Raw genomic sequence first — 19,552 nt, 5'->3', positions numbered from 1 at the left:
CGATGAACCTCTGCCCCAAACTTTCCACAACGGCCTGTTATAGCGCCACCAAGAGGCCGCTTTGTGCAAAACAAGTTTTTGCACAGTACACCTACAGATTTTGTCCAAACATCACGCAAATTGGTACACAGTCTCTCTAGAGCCATTCAACGAAACGGGTCTTTCAGATTTATCACACTCCATCCTGATTGGTTAAGATTGGCTTCCAAAGTTCACAGGAGTGCTCAGTTTCAAACAAAATGCTGCAAATCATGAACACATCGCGTGATTTCCGTGAAATTGTGCACCCACATTCCCACTAGGCCGAGGACGAAATGCCACATGAACAATTTCAACTCAGCCTCAAGGTGGCGCTATAACTGGCCGAAAAGTGTTTTTACCTCTAACTGCACGGATCTGTGGATAACCTGGTGGAGACCTGTGCCCGGAAGGGCACTTTTTCTAGTTTGGGCTTTCTTTCTTCAAATGTATTGTGAAGTGGTTCTCAAATATGAGAGAACCACTTGTTCTAGGACCCCCAAAGTAATATGTATTTGTCCCCCCATCTGAACATGTTAGTACCAGCCAGGAAGCTTTATACCAGATTGGTGGTGTTAGAATGTCTCAAACAATATTCGACATTTTATTTCACATTTCTTCCTTTTTTTTGTGTGGAAAATTGCAGATCTACAAGTCAAGTTGTGAGCTTGTACTGTAGATTGGCTATTTTCAAATAGTCAGTCTATATTGATTGGTTTAAAGTATTGGTTTAAAGTACTCATGTGGCCTATAGCTTACTTATTTATCTGGAAAAATTTGGCAACACTGCACATGTTCAGTGTTGAATGTCCTTGTTAACCCATGCCAGAGGGAAAAAACTAACAAACATGTATCACATTTTTAGACTGTTTCAGATATATTCAAAAAGTTCTGTATGTTGTCTATTTTCCATTGGCCGTGCAGTGATTTCCTCCTAAATGTTTGTCACTTCATGCCCTGCTGCAAGCTTGTAATCTGCTATTTTGTAACATTTTTGGAAAAATCTTGTAAGTGTGTTAACACAAATCTCAAACATTTTCAGATGGGGGTCTGCTGCCAAATATATGATTGTGGGGGTCCTTGGCACGAATAAGTTAGAGAACTACTGATTTAGAAGGAATTTGTAGAATCAGCCTCAGCAGGTCTTAACGAGTTAAAAGGAGCCAACAGGCCACTCTGTTCCGCTTAATTGTACAAAAAGTGCTAAAGGGTACAAAAACACTTGTTTAGAGAGAGTACAATTACAGCCAGGTGCCATGATGACGAGTTCAGATGGCTCGAAAACAAAGTCACCAAGGAAGCTGTAAGTCAGCTCTGGGATCAGTGCCCGCCATGCGGGCAGCTGGTAACGCAGCCGTGCCAAGCGGGGGCACTGCCAACTCCCCTAGAACAGGATGCTGCCGTTTGAAAGCGTGATATACACCTTCCTCCGCACCTTCCTGTGTGGATTGGAAAAACACAGCATGAAAAGGCTTGATGCGTATTAAAAGAGAGTAATTTAATACCTGACGAAGACCCACAAGTGTCGAAACGTTGTAACCTAAATCAAGTCCTTCTGGAAGCTACAGACCAGTGTGCGAACTGCCTTCCTTCATTGTACGTTTTTTTTTATTCAGCACCTTTAGAGGTTTTTGAGATGTGCGTGCTTCCCGCTTGGACTCTATTTCTGAGAGAGTAATTGAAGCCATAGTTTATATACAGCAGCTGATAAGACAAATTTGCAGATACGTTTTCACAGGGGACAATACGGTCAGAAAATCAAATGTACAGTTAAGGACACGATATCCATCAGCACCGTTGTTAGGAAGTTAGTGTTTCCACAACAGTAGTGCTTTGCCTGTTAAATGAATGACAGATTTATTAGTTAGTATGAAAGATAATCTGTAATGATGACAGTCACATGATCTCTTCCCGGCCTATACACAAAACAGAGTATGGACATTATATCAAGATATCATTCATTATATGAGACTAGATTTGTTGGATTGTAGATACAGTATCACAATATTGTGATATGTTTTCTTGGTTTTGAAGGCAAAGTAAAGTGATGTAATCAATGTTCTGAACTTGGCTGTATGTTATTTGCCTTTATTCACTTCAGGCATTACTATTATTACTACTGCTGTTTTAAATTGTTAAGTGTAAGAAGCACAATAGCTCCTGTCCTGATGATTGATGGCTCTTTATGCAATATTATTGTTACACAGGGACATTTGGTGACATAACTCAATCCTGATGTTTTTCTACATTATTTGTACATAGTGGCAACACACTGAGAGGAGGGAGACATGGCAAAGTGTTAGGTTACGTGTGTGTGTGTGTGTGTGTGTGCTTCTGTAAGGTCTTCTCTAATCCCCAGAGAGAATAGTGTTTCAGGTTCTCAGTGGTGCTGTCTCCCCTACCTTGACTGGTGGAGAAGGCTTTTGGACACCGGGTCCTATCAAATGACCCTGCTACTGTTTGGCTATATGTCTGCCTTCTCGGGAGAACAATAGCAAAAGCTATCTTCTGTTAATAGAACAGTTCAGTGATATGGGATTGTTAGGTTGTGCTTATGGCTTACTTTTGGTGACGTTTTCAAACTGGTCTATTGGCTTTACTTGCATAAAATGCTGCACGAAATGTAACACTGTCAGTTTTACGGCAGAAATTCCAGACCCACAGGAACCAGGATTCCGGCGAGCCGCCCCGTGTCCGAAACGGTTGAGAAATGACAGAGTTACCGTGTGGGGGTCCCTCTACTGTACCCTCTACTGTACTGTACTGGCACACCCGAAATCACCATATATACAGTTAATATGTGCGTGTGTGTTTGTGTGCATGTTAGGTTGCGCACAGGTGGTGGAAAAACAACCATGCTGTTTTCGTGCTCAGACTCACCCACCCAGCCACCCACCCACACACACACATAGCTCCGTAAGGGAGTGGTTGCACCACTCAAAAACGGGTACAGTTATGGTTAACCAGAGTTGATTTGACTGAAAAGGTCACTAGGGAATGGTACATGAATGCATAAGTACAGTCACAAACGCAAGTGAGATCTGATGACAAAGGTGATATGTAGGAAACATCATCCTCTCATGTATATATTCTTTCCCCTCAACATTTTTATTTATTTTTTATTTTTTGAGGGGAGCTATCAGCTAGCCCTCCAATACATATGGACACGGGGCAGTACTTCCGCCAAAATCCCGCAACTTCCGCCCCAAAAACAATGATACACTCTACAGTGTAGGTCTTGCCCTGCGTGATCAAGTAGGGTTTCAATTGTCGAAATAGAATAGAATACGGAGATAAGAGGTTTCTGCCCTGACCGGCAACGATTTGTTAGTGCCTGACCTGAAAGAAACAGACAAAGCCCATTGTTTCGTGTTCAAGTGAGCCTGGTGAATAAAGATGTGGCCATTCAAAACGCGGGAGTGGTGACACGCTGACTTCATCAGATGGGGGGGGGGGGGTTATGAAAGGGCGTTCTGTTGATTGTGGAGTGCATGAATCAGCAGTGAGTCTGCAGTGGCTAAGACATAGATTTAAGTCTGACTAGCCTGTTTTATTAGCGCTCCTGAGTCCTGATAGGTCAGTGGTTCCCAAACTCTTTCATGTCAAGGACCCCCAAATTGATACTAATTAGTGTGCGGACCCCCATTAGAAAAGATATGCCAGGGACCGCGATAAGAAAGATGTTTACGGCTCTAGCAGTGATTCTCAACCCGTTCAATTTCAAGGACCCCAATTTAATGGCATTTCTATTTCTGGGACCCCTAATTTATATTGTAAAAATCAATGTTAATGTAACCATTTGGTTCCATTTGTACACTCAGTTTGGAACAAAATGGACCCTTAGGGTCTGTAACTCTATCATTTAGCTGGGAACCCCCTGGAACTCCCTCAAGGACCCCTGGGGGTCCCCGGACCCCACTTTGGGAACCGCTGGACTAGATAACCAGTGATGTTTAATCACACCAATGCTTGCAGACACATTTACTTGGTTTACACTGGACACTGGCCAAACCCTCATTGGAGAGTATGCACATGTCTCACTTTTCCACCAGGACACCCCCCCCCCCCCCCCCGCCCGCCTCATCTAGACTGAGTGGCAAAACATTGCACAGCATGGGGCATTGGAGTTTGGAAGTGCTCGTTGGAAATCACGGTCCTACGTACCACCTGTTTCTAAATTGCACATACAGTAATGCTGGAAGCAGTGGGATGTTGCGTTATTGAAAATGAGTGCTTCCAAACCCTGCCACTTAGAATAGAAAAATAATCACCTGCACAGAATTTATTGACAGAAGGTTGTAGCTCATAACTTCTATACGGTGGACTTTTATGAAACGAAAACTTTGCAGATAGAGGATACTTCAAGCTTTCCGTACAGCTCCAATGTTGGTGAATTCAATCAGATAGGACTTTTCTGTTGCCAGCGAGAAAAATGTGGAAGTAGATCGTTCATCCGGGTGCATCAAATGGCAGATGGCAGGACTTGACCATTTCAGCACCACAGAGGCACGGACAGAGACACAATTCAAATGTTTTACCTAAGTACAAGTAAAACTCTGGAATTCAAAATGTACTTACGTATTGGTATCAAATTGCACTTAAAGACCAGTACCGAAAGTAGAAGGCACGCATTATGCAGAATGTCCCGTTTCACAAATTATGATATGTCCAAAATGTATACAAATCTTTTGGAAATAGCAGATCTACAAGCTCACAACATATACATATAGCAGACGTTATGAGGTTGTACTTGTAGATCGGCTATTTTCAAATAGCCAAAGTTTAAATAGGGCTTAATTCATTTCTTGTAATAATAATATAAATGTACAAAGAAACTAGTAGCTAAAGTTTTCAAATTATTGTAGTAGTCTCTGAGATGTAGTGGAGAAGTTGGAAAATTGGAGATTCTCCAGTAAAGTAAAAGTACCTTGTTCTTAAAATTGTTCTTAAGTACAGTATTTGAGTATATACTTAGTAACCTTACACCACTGTGTCTATTATATTTCGTAAAGGACAAAGTAAACTCACCATGGATGTGTTTAGAGAACAGACAATATGCTACATTGTCTGTGTTCAAATTCAAATCAAATCCACCTGAGATTTGCCATTTTCATTTTGTTGTCGGGCCACTTCTCTAGTCTAGGGTCACACATTTTGGCACCACACACTGGTAGGCTTGCTTGGTATCTTTTTGACAGCAGAACGACTTTCTGCATAACACTTGGTGCACTGAACGGGCACTAGCCAACTGGCAAAATTCCAAGGGAAGGAAGGTGTTTGTTGTGAAGTCCAAGTAAAAGTACTACAGAGACTGATAGGGGATTCACACTATGGTCCCGGGTGCGCACTCGGGACCACTTGGCAGATGTTGTGGTAGTGTGAATGATGCGTACCGTTCCCGGGAGCGGATTGCCCAACCGTCCCCGGGACCGCATGGGGGGCGGGTCTCTGGACCGTGTAAGTGTATCCAGATACGGATCGTTCCAATGTGAATGCATGTGTACCTACAGAAGGAAGTGGACTGTTTTTTTTAAGAACGTGACATAATCTCTAGTCGACGAGCCAAGCGTCAACAAAAAAACAACGCGTAACACCAGCTCATTTCTCAACACCGCCCGTCTCCTGTTTAATCTGCGTACACGCGCAGCACCGCAGTGCGCGCTGATCTTATTCTGCGGACTACACGTGGTTCTTGGGCTTTGCTTGGCATGGTTTCCAAAGTAAAATAAATAAATAATAATGCTATAGTAGAATCCATAGCAAACTAATATCAAACACGACACTGGAGCACAGAACTGACTGACACAGTGAATAGCAGGCAGGCTGACAGTATAGTAGTATAACGGCAAAGAGGCAATGCAATTCAGTGTGTCTGAATTTATTTGAGACAATGTCGCACAGTTGATGGTCAGTGTCCGTGCGCGCCAGCCATCAAGCACACCGTCATCAGGAGGATTAAACTGTGTTATGCAAGTGTACCCGGTGAGCTGTTGAATCTCAGGTAATGTGAATCATGGCCATCGGGGACCAGGCAACCGTATTCGGAAACGGTTCCAATGAAACGGATTCAGTCCGTCTCAGTGTGAATCCCCTATTATAGGCGATTCACACTGAGGCGGGTGAATCCGTTTCATTGGAACCATTTCCGAATATGGTTGCCTGGTCCCCGATGGCCATGATTCACATTGCCCGAGATTCAACAGGGCACCCGGGTAAACTTGCATAACAAACTTTAATCCTCCAGATGGTGGTGTGCTTGATGGCTGGCGCGCACGGACACTGACCATCAACCTTGCGACATTGTCTCCAATAAATCCAGACACACTGCATTGCATTGCCTCTTTGGCTCTTTGCCGTTATACTACTTCACTGTCAGCCTGCCTGCTTTTCACTGTGTCAGTCAGTTCTGTGCTCCAGTGTCGTGTTTGAATTAGTTTGCTATGGATTCTACTTTAGCATTATTATTATTTTGTTTTACTTTGGAAACTATGCCAAGCAAAGCCAAGTGGTCCCGAGTGCGCACCATAGTGTGAATCGCCCCTTAAATTAAGCTGTTCATGATGCACTACAAAGATTGTGCAATTGTCTCCACCAGGCCGAAGGCATGGGGAGAGAGTATGTTTTGCACTCCGTCCGTCCGTGTGTGTGTGTGTGTGTCCGTCCGTCTGTGTACAGCTAATCTCCGGCACCGTTAACCTGGTCGATGCCAAATTTTGCACAGACACTCCCTGGATGCCAAAGTTGAACCTCTGCCCCAAATTTTCCAGAATGGCCTGTTATATAGCGCCACCAGGAGGCCGACTTTTGATATTACTCCTCCAGATCCCGCAAATCAATCTATTTCTATAGTCATGTGTTCATGCCGGATCTGTTCGATATTTCATATTCATCCTAATTGGCTAACATTGGCTTTCAAAGTTTGCAGGCTTTTGAACAAAGAGCCGCAAATCATGAACGCAGCGTGCAATTTCTTTCAAATCTTTCACAGACTTTCCTACTAGGCGGAGGAATATATCCCACCCTTTTCACATTGGCCTGTTATAGCACCACCAACAGGTGGATTTTTGCAAAACACATTTTTGGAACAAAATGCCTCAAATCATCCAATTGCCATCCAAGGCGTAAGAAGAAATTACACCCTTTTCACATTGGCCTATTATAGCGCCACCAGGAGGCCACAACCTGACCTACCCTGGTGGAGACCTGTGCCCAGAGGGGCACTTTATATAGTTTTATTCTATTATGCAGAGGACACCCTTTAATATTCTTCTTTATTTTGGCAGTACTTAACTATGTTCCATAATTATAACTACGTAAGAAGAAAGAAGATTTTGAATTAGAATTAGAATTTGACAAAAGATTCCAATGTTATTTTATTTGGGACCCATAACATTTCCCTGGTTGGGACCCATATAAAAGAGCACCCATGCCAATATGGGTCCTGGGACTCATTACATTGAAAACCTAGGAACATCAATGTAGGCTCTATATGCTCTATATGTATGTGAAAATTCAAATTGCAAATTTGCACTGATGAGAAAAATGCAGTTCATTGTGTTAGCCCTATTGGGAAGCATTGTGTTAGAGACGACCAAACTCAGCCAGGGGTACAAGGGACTTTTCATTCTAGCCCTGGTGGTGTACGGGATTTATTTTAGACCATTCATAGAGGTCTCTGGAGACTGTGTGTGTGTGTGTGTGTGTGGCTCAGACCATAAAGTGCCATTTCCTCTCTGCACTGCCCACTGAGAGCGTTGCATAACAGAAATGTAAAGAGCAGCAGACGCGACAGACAGGCAGGCACGTGGCGCTGTCAAGAGAGTGCCGTCAATGGGAAATGACATCTTTTTTGTGTATAAATGTACAAATGCCTGTGTGTCAATAATCCATCATTGACATGCATGCCTGAGGCTATTGCTACTGTCACTGTGTGTGTGTGTGTGTGTGTGTGTGTGTGTGTGTGTGTGTGTGTGTGTGTGTGTGTGTGTGTGTGTGTGTGTGTGTGTGTGTGTGTGTGTGTGTGTGTGTGTGTGTGTGTGTGTGTGTGTGTGTGTGTGTGTGTGTGTGTGTGTGTGTGTGTGTGTGTGGTCACTGGTCAGCGTTTCCCCACTGTACATAGTTGGCAATGTAACCCTCCCTTGTGTGTGTGGTGTTGTGTTCTGTACTGTGTGTGTTTTCTGAGGGGACAAAGGACTCATTTGTGGAGTGCAGGCCCGGGAGGAAGAATAGTTTGGTGTTTCTCCTTTCTTCTGGTGAGTGGTTTGGGTTCTCTGGCAGTGCATGGCTCTAGCGAGCTACAGTACTTCACTAGGTGGTGGGTGGACCGTGTCCTGTGAATCACATTGATTCATTCATGCTGCCCTCTCTCTCTCTCCTGCATGGGGCCCCATGCGGGGGGGCATTCATGCGCCGGCCCCCACTTTGCCTGGAACAATGTCAAGTCAATTGACATTTCAGCGTGGGAAGTCTGTTGCGGAAGTGGTCTATATACTGCATGTTATTGATCCCTCAAGCTCCATTGAATTAGTGAGTCGCTCACTGCTAAATCATGGAGTGCCTGGTGGTGCCTGGCTGAATGCATGTGAGTTCCATGGACTCGAGGTCAATTCCGACTCCGGTTGTGTCTTGTGTGTCTTCCCTCACTTTGCCTTCGGGTTTCTGTCTGTCTTCATGTGCACCTAAAATAAAGTGATAAAATGCCAAAAGAAAAAGTGTCTACTGAATGCCTAAATGGTAATTTAAATTAGATGTCATAGTTGGAACGAAATGGTATTTATTGGATTCTTTCAAATTGTGCCCACCTGAGTGGATATCAGTGAATTTCGAAAATGTTGAATTCAGGAGATTTGACTGGAACATCTGCTTTTGTTGCACGGATGGATTCAACAGGTGAAGCCTAAATTGGTTTGGTTGCACATCCTGTGTGCGTGGGTGGATTTACACTGACTGGATCCGGTTTCATTTTCCCCGAAATAAGCAGCAAGACATATAGGGTCACAAGTCACAACATGTTGTTTTGTGATGCGTTGTGACTTGTGAGCTTGTAAATCGGCTAAGTATAAAATATAAATATAATAAGGCTTTAGTCTTGGTGTTCATCAGGTGCAAACCTGATGAACAAAAAAACAGCTGCGCACACGCCGTCACAGCTTCTTCTGTCCATGGCGCAAAACCGTTTTGCGCTTAGGTCTGGAAACGGCTTTACTGAGACAACATGTAGTCCAGGAAGGAAGCGATGTCTTTTCTTTCACAGCGATTTCTTTATTATTATTTAATATTTACTATAGTCCTACTAGACCCCAGGAAATTACTTGACAACCTAAAACATGAACCTTGGTTGAAAAAAAGTTGTCCATTAAAACGTCCTTAGAAGTTAAAACCCTGCAGTTTTATTTGTAAAGACTAAGATTTCATGATGAATCTGTTCACTACGGAAGCACATTTATACCACTGAAAAAAGTTAAATACCGGTAATATTTTTGTCATTTGTAATTTTGTAATTTTCCCTGCAATTATAATTTTATGTCTGCACTCAGTTCAGAGTTTTTCATTCTTATTGTTGTGACTTGTCAGTCATGTTTTAATTTCTTGTTTTTCTTGCAGTTTATTTTTCTTCTCACAAATGTAATATAGGCATTTGTGAGGAGAATATCCATCACAATTCAGACCCTTTAATTAATTTAGTTCATTATGCAGTTTTGCAATAAGACACCCAGTAATTCTCAGTAATAATAACTAGTCTTGCGTAGCCAGATCTCTCTGACTACTGAAATGTTGGGACATTTTAATTTAATGCAGTTGCTATAGAACAGCGGAAAGTATTATGGCCTCTAAAACCTATGGGCACTGCTTTGAAATCCAACTCTGGTTCAAGTGGTTACATTTCTGAATTCCAGCCCTGAATTTTGTGGCCAGACGACCCAGTCAACCTGGACCATAATGTTATGTTTGTGTGGGTTTCTTCTTGCATGTGGACTCCAGGAAGGCCTCCTACCCACCCCAGGTGTTGATTGACTGATGGACGGAGATGTTCGAGACGGTGTGACCAGCAGCAGGCACACGATGGAGCTGTAGCCAGTCGTCCCTTCACCAGGGAGCTCGTTACTGAACCTGTCCATGGGCCACTGGACCTTCTGTCCTCCGTCAACCAGCAGGGTCCGAGAGGAGGCTGCTCACTGACAAGGAAGCCAAGGAGCCCTTTCTTTCCTCCCATTGAAACACAGCAGGTAGGATTGTATTGCGTGTGTGTGATGTCTAATCTCCCTTTGTGTGTGTGTGTGTGTGTGTGTGCGTGTGTGGGAGGGGTGGGGGCATTTCGAAGCGATACTGTAGTGGAGAGAGAGAGGAAATGATAGTAGTGGAATGCCATGCCGTGAATGGTCCTGCCGACTGGCATTGGAGCCAGGGAATCGCTGATCAGGGCATTTTCTGCCATGTGGTGGTATAGTGGTATACTGTATGCCCTGACCACTGCAGCGTCGCCCTGTGATGTCAATTTAGATATTGCCTCATGGGGAAAGGTGTTTGAGATGGTTTCCTCTACAGGATACTATTTGTTGTGTTCACAATGATACCTGGTTAACACATCGAGTAACTAATCATCAACCTTTTATTATACGATATATTAAAACTAGAGCTGGGACTCGATTAAAATAATTAATCTAATTAATCAGAGGCTTTGCGATTAATTAATCTAGATTAATCGCATTTTAATCGCATATCAATATTCAACCCGAGAACAGCGAGAAACCTTTTTTTTTAATGTTTTTTGGTATCCCAGTGAATCAATGAATAGTGACTACAGGATACCACTCATTTTCAATATTTTACTGTCATTAATATACCTGTTGTGGAAATAATAATAAAAGTCACCCCATTCTGTGTTGCCTAGAACTGGAGGTCTGAAAAAAAATCTACATCTCAGTGACATCACAAAGCTGTACTTACTTCATATTGTTACTGTTTTTTGTCAGACCTCCAGTTCTAGGCAACACAAAATGGGGTGACTTTTTATTATTTCCAGTTTTCAGTGCTATAGAAAAGCGCCCAGTGAGAAACGTTCCGCGGTGAAAAAAAAGTGTGATTAATTTATCTGTAGTTAATCGCGATACATTTTTCTGTAGTTAATTAATCTAAATTAATCGCAATTAGTCCCGGCCCTAATTAAAACACTATCAACTATGGCATTATTGGCAACATTTTTCAAAATATTTCAAATGTGGCCTATCAAGCTCAAAAGGTGTCACAATGCAAATTGCGGTGCATTTGTGATTTTAGAGGACTATTTTCGCTAGAATATAGGGCTAAAACTAACAATAATCTTGGCACTATGATTAACTTGGGACTATTGGTTTATTACAGTAGCTAATAAAGACGAGACAATTCACAGTATTCCACAGTGTGGTATGAGTTGTATTTACTATATCACATATAATTTAATTAAGAGCATGTATTTGTGTGCAACCGCACACAACAAAAATAAGGCAATGCCATTTTATGTGACCTTGTGTGTCTGACTTCAATAATAACACTCGGGGTGTGTGTGTGTGTGTGTGTGTGTGTGTGTGTGTGTGTGTGTGTGTGTGTGTGTGTGTGTGTGTGTGTGAGTAAATGCACACACACACACACACACACACACACACACACACACACACACACATAGCCTTTATGTGCTTGTTAACTGTCAGTGCAGTTTCTTCCACCTGACCAGTATGATTCAGTTGATTTTTATTATTGCTTATATTTTGTTGCTTATATTTTATGCTTGTTATGTGGTCTAGTAGCCCGAGCCTAGGACTCATTCAAAAATATTGGTGGTCTACCGATATTTAGTCTAAAAGTGCAAAATTTTCTAATCAATTTGGATTTGATTAACCAATTTAGACCCATTTAACGTTACTTTATCTCTGAAGTCAGGATATGCGTTCAGTCGTTCTCCTTGTAGTCTTTTTCAATACTTCTACGGATTCCGGATTTCCGAATTCATTTCTGTGTCTTTCACAAAACTGTCGTTTTGTGAAAGAAAAGGCATTTTCTAAATCGGCCTTGCAGGTCTAAATGGGTAAAGCTTTTATTTTCAGAAAATTGATAAACAACTAATATAAAATACACATGAGGTGAACCGTAGTGCACAATGTAAGCCCTATTCGAAAATGTTCAAATATAGTTGATGTACAGTACAAGCTGAGCTTCTTTCTTTTTTTACGACGACATGCCCAAATTAGGTACGCCATGGTTAAAGTGGTTACAACTTCGGACACATTGGCTGCATAATTGTCATCACGATGTCATGAAAAGGTCAAGTAAATAAGGAATGGCCGACTGATACTGATGTATGTTATCGGTCTAGTAGCTCAACTATTTGGTCTCGGTATGTAGACACATGAGCTCATGTCAGACGCTGACTGTGTTTTCCTTTCTGGACGGGGGGGACGGGGGGTGAGGGGGAGCTGAGTCACCGTGTGTCTGAATGGATGGCATTCAGGTTTAAAGTGTGAAGCAGCAAACACCGGCCATGATGTCAAGTGCATTCACAACTGTGTGTGTGCGTGTGTCACTGTGCGTGAGTGAGTGCGTGTGTCTGGATGCTTGTGGTGTGCGTTGCCGCCGTTGCTCGTTTGCACACGTGGGTGGATTTTGCAACGCCAAAATACACAATGGAATCACAAAGAGGCCGTGGTGCTGTGTGTGTGTGTGTGTGTGGAGGGTGAGCGAGACACAGAGTCATGAAGACGACTGACAGTGTAAAATGAAACACTGGTGAGTTTTTGTTGTCGGTCAAACCCCGCTGGAAAAACAACACACTTGACAGCGACCCCCCCCCCCCCCACCCTTCCAGTAAACAGCATGACGAGGCTGACCAATTCTTATGTGTGTGTGTGTGTGCATGTCGGTCGGTCTGTCTGTCTGTCCAGGCCCAGCATATCTTGCCTATGCTTTCCGTATGTGAGAAATTGTACACAATCTGATCTAACTGACCATTTAAAAAAATATATATATGGTATTAAAAATATTGCAGTCCTAAAATGTTGATGTCCTATCTATACACAAGTATATGTGTATAGTGTTTTTGCACGAGCGGCAGCAGCTACGCTTGCCTGTGCGTTAATACATGGCATCCATGGACAGACCCTGCATGGGGAAATGACCTAATGCTGGTAGTAATACATGGTATACATGGACAGACCCTGCATGGGGAAATGACCTAATGCTGGTAGTAATACATGGTATACATGGACAGACCCTGCATGGGGAAATGACCTAATGCTGGTAGCCGGGACTGACTGACTGGCCGTTGTCCTTATCTCGGCCAGACCATCGCAGGCGTTTAGGGCTGTAAATGGCTCTATAATTGGAACAGCGCTGAAGGCAGCAGGGCAGAGATGCTTATCACTAACACTGTTTATGAAGGTCATCCCGGGCCTCTCTCTCTCTCTCTCTCTCTCTCTCTCTACTGCTGCTGACATGCGTGACTCACCGATATGGCCGATATCTCCACGAGGACTCTGTGACTGAAAGAAACATCATAGTTTTACTATAGTTCAAGTTGTTTTGATTGATTCATTTCTAAAAACAAAAATGCATGCATACACCATAGGACTACATTTAACCACACAGTACGGTACATTACTGTGTGGTTACAGTTTTTCTTTCTTCAGTTTGAGTTATGTTCAGCTCCACAATAGCACCGGGATTTTGCAGATTTGAGATCACACTCTTCCTGTGAGAGGGTTATCTAATAGTCCAATAAACAGGCTGTACACTTAAAATTATGGATTCACAAGATCTGGCATTTATTGATTGCCCACAATTATCCCAAATTGAATGGTCATGTGATATACATATGAACAGCAAAGACATATATGAAAGCAAATACGACCTGTTACATCACGAATTCGGATTCGATCATATCAGTCACAGATTTGCGGGCCCCGCGAAGCGCAGGCCAGAGGGTTAGTCTGTCCTGGAGAATTCTGACGCGTCACTCTTTTCTCAGACGCTATATAGGAATCTCTCTCTCACTGAGTGACCTTGCATGCGCACAGCTCGGCTGCACACTCTTAAAAGTAATGGTAACTGCTTAAAGGGTCTACTTTCCCCCATCAATGGGCATATCGCTCAGATCAGAGTATATGGGCATATCGCTCAGATCAGAGTATATGGGCATATCGCTCAGATCAGAGTATATGGGCATATCGCTCAGATCAGAGTATATGGGCATATCGCTTATTGCGTATGATTCCATGAATTCCTAGAATTCCTGCTACCAAACGTGCAGTTTTGAGAGTCAAAGTACAAAGTACAATGTGTGTGTGTGTGTGTGTGTGTGTGTGTGTGTGTGTGTGTGTGTGTGTGTGTGTGTGTGTGTGTGTGTGTGTGTGTGTGTGTGTGTGTGTGTGTGTGTGTGTGTGTGTGTGTGTGTGTGTGTGTGTGTGTGTGTGTGTGTGTGTGTGTGTGTGTGTGTGTGTGACAGAGAGAGATACATGGTGTAGGTGTGGAGGGAGAGCGGTGGATCAGTTGCAATGTTTTTAAAGGCTTGTTTTTATGTCAAGGACCCCGAAATTATTTGGTCTGACATACTAACAGTCCTACAGTCATGACTGAGTCTGACACCCTATCCAAAACCCAACTCTAAACCTAACCTCACAGGAAGCCACAGGTTAGTTTTAACCTGCCACGGGTTCGTTTTACCCTGCCGTGCAAGTCGGGAGCCACGGGTGAGTTTTAAGTTTAACCTGCAGCACGGGTTAGTTGTAACCGGCAGCACAAGTCGGGAGTGACTGTGTAATCAAACTAATGCCTGTCGGACTTTTCTAATAACTTAGGTTTAAAGTGTGGCCTGTGTGACCTTTATAGTTGCTTCTTTTGGACTTGTTTTCCTAGACCTGGTTGCTTATTTTCACAAAATCTGGCAACACATGATCAGTCGGTCCCAGAATAGCAGCAGTGAGTGTGCTTTTTGTAGAGAGTGTAGAGACAGTGCCTCTGAATGCTTGGAGGGCCTCGGGGGCCCAGAGACTGACTGACTGACAGAGGAAGGGGAGCCTCTGGGAGAGATGTGCACGCCACGGTGTGAGTGTCAGTATGAGGGGATCATGTTATTTTAACCCTGCACTTACATCCGGCTGCCATCCCATATAATACCCCCCACTGCTCTCTCTCCCCCCTTTCACCCCTCAGACTGGCTCCTACTGCACTATCTATCTGCTGGTCTCCTCACACTCTTCTAAAACAATATAATACAAAATAAAGTACTCCACTTTCTAATCCCCCACGTCCTTTTCCACCTGCTCTATCTGTTCATCTCTCTTGGTCTCTCGTCACTCTCTCATCTCTCTGTCTTTCTCTCTCTGTCCTCTCCTCTCCTCTCCCCACACACACATATACTGTACACACACACACACACACACACACACACACACACACACACACACACACACACACACACAGTCACACAGTCACACAGTCACACACACACACACACACACACACACACACACACACACACACACACACACACGCACAGCATATCACTTTACCAGCCCCTCAAGGACGGCACTCTAGCTGTCTGTCTATTCCGGATGTGTTCTTGTGTGTGTTAGTCGTGTCCTGACCGTGTCCAGTTGCCTGATAAAATGGTGGTGTAACCGATCAGGCTGTGATGTTGGTAACCCACAGCTGCAGGCTAAACACGATTGGGTTTCCTTTTTCCTCTTTGACTGTGCTCCATTTAATCTCCAATCCCCAAAAGACACACCGCTGACTGAGGCCAACTGCTGTGCTGTAACCATTAATGCTCATTTATATTTCCCCATCAACAAGTGAACCCTGAAGAAAGTGTTGAGCGACAGTGAGTGTCAAAGGATAATTGAATGTTGTCCACTGGCTACAGTAGCTGGTAAATTACTTAATTTCAATGTATATTTTCACTACTTTACACTTCAAAGCCAGTGAGAATAGGGTAACCGGAAGGCTCACCCCAAAAGTCACTTTTTAACTGGGGTTACGTTTAGGAATACCTGGTGTGGATTTGACCTGGGGTGAGTGTGTTTTGGGGCAAGCTTTGCAGAATAGCCATGTTTGGTCCCGTTGGGTGCAAGAAGCAACATGACCTCTAGGGCAGTGGTTCCCAAACTTTTTCATGCCAAGGACCTCCAAATTGACACTAATTAGCCCGCAGACTCCCATTTGAAGAGATACAATTTACAATTTACACAGCATGGGAGACAGATGAAGGAGGAGAGAGACAGGAGAGGGAACCAGATGAGTCAGACCGATAAGACTTGTCTATCAAGGTTGTCTAAAGAGTGGGTGTCTGGATTAACCACTATTCTTCTGTAGGGTCTCACTTTCACTTTGGTTAGATCTTTTTTCCTCCCTTTTCTTTTTTCTTATTTTCTGTCTGTCTGTCTGTCTGTCTGTCTGTCTGTCTGTCTGTCTGTCTGTCTGTCTGTCTGTCTGTCTGTCTGTCTGTCTGTCTGTCTGTCTGTCTGTCTGTCTGTCTGTCTGTCTGTCTGTCTGTCTGTCTGTGTCTGTGTCTGTGTCTGTCTGTCTGCCAAAGCAAAAGTGGAACAAAACGATCAAAACATAACAATGCATATACATTAAACATGAAATATAAGTGGGAATAGATAAAAGTGTAAACAGAGCTGTGCATTGCAACTTAGAGGGCAGACTATCTTACAAAACTATACAAGTTTTCATTTTCAGTCGGAAATAGTTATACATCCATATAGGATATGTTAGCTTTGTATGTTTTGCATTCACTTGGTATAAAACCTTTGTGACAAGTAGCAGCAATTTATTCAAATGTAATTAAATGAAAGGTAGTTGCTCTGTTTATAGTGTACAGTATTAATGTACCGATGTCGGAGGTCATTTGGTGTAAACAGTGCAGGGATACACACAGTCAATCATTTGTAGTCCTCTTTCTCTCTGTGGTCTGTTTTATCAGGGCCACTTGTTGCAGTGTTGTGTTGTCTGTCTTATCTCTTTACCCTTCCCTCACTCAATCGCTCACTCTAACTGGGGAGAGGGGGCCGGAATAGCTGCTTACATATTGACTCGGTTGATCGCACGCACGCACGCACGCACGCACGCACGCACGCACGCACGCACGCACGCACGCAGCGCACACACACACACACACACACACACACACACACACACAAACACACGTGCTGTAGTGGGTGATGATGCAATCCTGCAGTCTTCTGGCAGGTTTGTGACAGAGCCCATCATCGCCCACACACACACACACACACACACACACACACACACACACACTCACGTTTACATACCTACACACCCACACACATACTACTATGCCCTTGCACAAAGAACAGACCACAGGCATGTGGGTGTATAAAGTGTATGGATTGATTGATGGAAAATTAACCACTTAAACCCTATGGTTGGTTGACCGGAGTGCCTCAGGGCTCCGTACTAGTGTATTTCCTGGTTTCGCTCTACATCAGAAATCTTCGATATATCTGCTATTTTCTGCAAACATTTCCCCCTGAAAATGTTGGATGCTGGGGATTAAGTGGTTAAACAGTCAAGCTCTTGCTCTGTGTGTGTGTGTGTGTGTGTGTGTGTGTGTGTGTGTGTGTGTGTGTGTGTGTGTGTGTGTGTGTGTGTGTGTGTCCTGTACACAGTATAAGGTGCGGTGTCCAGGGCTACTAAGGGCTACTTCCGATGCCCCGGTGAGTGTGTGAAGGAAGAAGTACTATACAGTACCCTGCTTTTTTTTCCTTTAAAGGGATATTTCACTTAAAACAAAACTTTTGGTCATTTTATCGTCTACTCAGGCTTATGTGAACACCCCAGACAGTTTTTAAGTTGCTCGATTAAGTATTTAGTTATTTGATATAAGTTTTAGCTGCCCCTTCCTATACAAACATTGTAATTTCGAACTCCATTTCAACCATGATAGATTCACCGAAACCATGTTTTCTTAAATTGCTTTTTTCAACGTTGGGTTTGTCCAAAAATAGAACAAAAACATGCTCCCAGAGTGCCGTCACAGACGTGGAGAGAATGATTAACATGTCGGGCAGCAATGAAGAACATTAACATGCTGACGATGTGGATAGTAGTCACCAACTGTGGTCTCTGATGGACCCAAACTGTATGTTTTCCCTCTCTCATTGCTAACAGTAGCAATATGCGACCTGAATAACGATAATAGCCTGCAACTAGCATATTTGTATATGCCATACAGATGTTCTAGTTCTATTTTTTTCTGAAAAAACAATGTTTCTATATCAGTGGTTCACAAACTATTTGTCAAGGACCCCAAAATGATATGTAATTGGCAGCCGACCCCCATCTGAAAATATTTTGTTCCAGGGACCCCATCGGAAGGAAAGAGTTGAGTTAAAAAACGCTCGCTCTGAAAGAATATATATTATATTCAAAGATTTGCATCACATTTTCACGATTTTTCAATGGCTAAAGTATAACATAATTACATAATGCTTAAAACACTAAAAGGGAAAAGGGGTTTCCGCCCCAACATAGCCATGGCCTTGGCTACGGCCCCCAGAAATGGATTCAGAATTTAAAAAAAACAGCGATCTACAAGCGAACGCATTGCAATGTACAATGTAGGACGGAGCTCCATCATTGCCTCTCCTTTAACTTCCAGTATAACATATTTAGAGGTAGGCGTAGGCCTACCTTTTTCTGATGTGGTCGACCCATGTCACACCTAGTGCCATTTAGAGGTACCTTTTTCTGATGTGGTCCACCCATGTCACACCTAGTGCCATTTAGAGGTACCTTTTTCTGATGTGGTCCACCCATGTCACACCTAGTGCCATTTAGAGGTACCTTTTTCTGATGTGGTCCACCCATGTCACACCTAGTGCCATTTAGAGGTACCTTTTTCTGATGTGGTCCACCCATGTCACACCTAGTGCCATTTAGAGGTACCTTTTTCTGATGTGGTCCACCCATGTCACACCTAGTGCCATTTAGAGGTACCTTTTTCTGATGTGGTCCACCCATGTCACACCTAGTGCCATTTAGGGCATTCTTTGTAGACGCCATCCGGATAAAAAGCAACCACTACTAACACATGGCCTAAGCCAAGCACTCCAACTTGAACTAAATTGTCAACGTCACAGTTTTACAGGAGTTAGAAAGTGGGTGACGTTTTCGTACAAGCTTCCATCATTTTGTAGTTTTCAGAAAGGGAAGAAGAATAGAGATAGAAGGAAAGAACCAGGAAAACAGGTCAGATATTCAAATAGTCCTGACTCCTGATATGAGTGGACTCAGTGGAGTAAAATATAAATGCACAGGTCCCTTATTCCATGATACTATTCCATCAGATACTAGATTTGAGCTCCTGACAAATAGTCACAGCTTCCTTTCTCACTGCCTTAGTGTGCCCCCATGTGGTCAGATGGAGAAGTGATCTTTTTAGCTCTTCTCCAACATGGTTTACTCAAGTACTGGTACTACAATTGTTTTTTTGTTTTTTTTTCATAACTTACTGGAGTACTTTAAAACTTCAGTAGTTTTACTT

The 19,552-nt window shown here is 43.2% G+C and overlaps 1 protein-coding gene across 1 annotated transcript in view; it reads left to right on the top strand.

The window, feature by feature from the left end:
• Positions 1–10,065: 10,065 nt before the first annotated feature.
• LOC310871430 (activated CDC42 kinase 1-like) overlaps positions 10,066–19,552 on the top strand; it is a 96,654-nt gene continuing 87,167 nt past the window's right edge. The window contains exon 1 of the mRNA XM_083782958.1: positions 10,066–10,244. The gene's annotated coding sequence lies outside the window, so the exon portion shown is untranslated. The remainder of the gene's footprint in view (positions 10,245–19,552) is intronic.

Source organism: Protomyctophum parallelum (assembly GCF_964188405.1).
Source record: "Protomyctophum parallelum genome assembly, chromosome: 14".
Classification (NCBI taxonomy): domain Eukaryota; kingdom Metazoa; phylum Chordata; class Actinopteri; order Myctophiformes; family Myctophidae; genus Protomyctophum; species Protomyctophum parallelum.
The sequence above is the reverse complement of the archived record's forward strand: the minus strand, read 5'-3'. Positions and strand labels throughout refer to the sequence as shown.